The sequence below is a fragment of the Lactuca serriola genome, chromosome 4 (assembly GCF_051521515.1).
Source record: "Lactuca serriola cultivar US96UC23 chromosome 4, Lser_US96UC23_V15, whole genome shotgun sequence".
Lineage (NCBI taxonomy): Eukaryota > Viridiplantae > Streptophyta > Magnoliopsida > Asterales > Asteraceae > Lactuca > Lactuca serriola.
Window position 1 is genome coordinate 77,363,903 of NC_136411.1, and position 3,009 is coordinate 77,366,911.

A 3,009-nucleotide genomic window follows, 5' to 3' on the forward strand; every position below is an offset into this window, starting at 1 on the left:
TATTGACACGTTTACTTCGAGAAACGCTTCTACTTCGTGAAACACTCCTACTTTGTTAACGCTTCTACTTAGTTAAATGTATTCATGTACTTGTATAGTTATATAAATAATGTTTAAAGGACTTAGGAAGGCTAATTCTCCCTATTTCCTTTTCCTCATTGGGATGTGGTCTGGTGGGATCGGATATCCGTCCGAAGGTCGTTTGATCATTAATTATATATTATGTATACATGTATAGACATATAGGTTTATACCGATCAGTTCACTTCCCTTGGGTAGCAAGGGCATCCTCCCACTCATCACTCATAGATCAGAGACACTAGTAACTATTATAGGAATAGTTAGGAGACTCTATCTCTCACTCTATCTCTCTCTCTCTCTCTCTCTATATATATATATATATATATATATATATATATATATATCTTACTTTAGAATGTGACACACTATTTCCCACTACGATGCTTCATTGTGCCAACGCCGTGTAACCAGAGTCTCCGGGAAGGAGAGCGAACATCATGTGTATAGATCTATACGGGACTGACACTCCCACACCCTGACTACTAGCTACAGTCCGCGCCGGTAAGGCCCATGGGTGACATGAAGCCACTACTACTACTGCCACTACTACTGCCACTACCTCTACGCGTGACCTGGAGGGTCATCAGATACTCTATAGTCGATCAGCATGGTTACATACGAGTTCACATTCACTCTTTGTTTTAGACCTTGCTAGACATATCATTCATTTGATACTGTCTGGGGTCTGTATTCACTGTTTTTAGACCTTGCTGGACATATCATTCATTTGATACTGTCTGGGGTCTGTATTCACTGTTTTAGACCTTTCTAGACGTATCTTTCATTTGATACCGTCTGGGGTCTGTGTCTCCCTTTTGTTGGACCGAGCCAGGCGTGTCGTTCATTCGACACTCTCCTGGAGTCTATGATTTCTTTGCCTTAGTCAGCAGTATCTCCTGCTGAGGCATATGATATTTTCCCTTAGTCCTTTTACTAGTAATATTCTCCTACTTTCCATAAAATCAAACAATGTATTTTGGTAATGATAGTGTTTAAGGGAAAATTACTTTTTACAACATAACTCTGTCCAGTCTTGGTAGAAGACTGCTTTTAATTAGAAAATATAGGATTTTCTGGAAAGGACTCTAATTCACTGTATACTCTAAAAACTACTACTTATATAAAGTTATTTGGATAAAATGACACTAAATACTTATGAACTCACCAGCATTTGTAAAAATGTTGATACTCTCTTTCAAATAACTTGTATTCTCAGGTCAGCATTAGACAGGTACATCCCCGGAGCTTTTGATGAAGACAGTTTAATACCAAGCTGTACTTATACTATTACTTGTATTACTTTGACGTTCTATGTAATGTAAACCATGTAAAACTATTACTATTAATGTAATGGTTGTTGTACTTTGATTACTATACTGCATATGTTGTGATACTTGACATGACGTCATCCACCCCAGAACATTTCCGCCGTTCCGGTTTTGGGGTGTGACAAAATAAAATGTAATATAATAGTAAAAAGGGGATCGATCATCGGGAAAATTGTTGTACTCAATCACCAATGCAATCTAATAGAACAAGTGTAATAAAACTAACTAACTACAATTAAACTAAAGGGGGGGGGTTGTGATTGTTTGAAAACTAAAAGACTTGAAGAACTAAGATACTTGCAACTAAGCAAGATGGCGAGATGCTCAAAAATTCGAGAGAATTGGTGTAACAACCTGTTCTGAATCGTTTCCTAATGCAGGGTGGTGACCCAAAGACCGAGTATCATCAGGCTGAGGGCCTTTTTGGAAAAAGGATTTAGACCCATTTGGGTGTAGGTGATGTAATTTGTATGATCTGGGATTTTGGTTTGTGTCTTGGAGCCAAGGGCTATGCCGGTAAAATGTTAGTTCGGGCTTTTTTGGAAATTGGATTTTTGATCCGGAAGTTTTAAGGCAATTATGAGTTGTTAGAAATGTATAGCTTCTCGTTACTTCTTCGTGGATATAAGGATCATCGGAAACGGACTTATAACAAAGAAGTTATGGCTTTTAGAAGATTCATGGTTTTAGGGTTTAAGTGAGTACGCGGGGCGTACATATGTGTACGCATGGCATACTAGTGCTAAGGCCACTATGCGGGGCGTATGATGGTGAGAGTTGGGCGTACTAAGCCATATGATCACGCATGCCTTATGGAGTACATTGGGCGTACTCTAGTCAAACCTAAACCCTAATTTAGGGTCTTGAACCCTATTTAATCTCCTTAACTCACCAACAAACCTTATTCTCTTCAGCCTTCATCCCTCTAAACCCTAGAATCGAAACCCTAGACCCCATTTGAGTGGTTTTTGAGCTTTTGGTGGTATTTGATGGTTTTTGGTGTCCATAAAAGAAGAAGGAACTTCTTGGAGAAGTGTGGGATTGCTTGAAGCTTTTGGATCTAGGCTTGTTGCATCTTGATCTACCCTTTTGAAGTATAAAGTTTCTATCTTGATGGCTCTAGATGTTAAGTCTAGTTTATGGTCAATTTTGGGTTCATTGGTCCTTAGAGTCATCCTTATGAATATGAGCTACTCCAAGAGCATAGAATGATGGATAAATACCTTGGTAATATGAAGGATTTCATCAACACTTTATTTTTCTTTAAGTGATCGTCTCAACCCTTTGATTGTATCGTGAAGAACAGAGTAACCAGTTTCATAGGCCATGTGAGTCTCACTGATGAGTTGTTGAGAATTAGTTTCTTGTTCTTGGATGGCTGTCTGGAGCTCGATCTTTAGAACCTTGACTTCATCAATGATGTGACATCCCCATTTTCATGGCCAGAAAAGATCGATTTTTTATGCTACATTTTTAAAACCAGAGTATACCAGGGTCAGGTTAGGAAACCTGGTGAGTACATAGTGTTGTCAACCCACAATAATAAATTTATTATGTTTCATTATCACATAATTAACCCAATTACCCATCCTCAGTATCT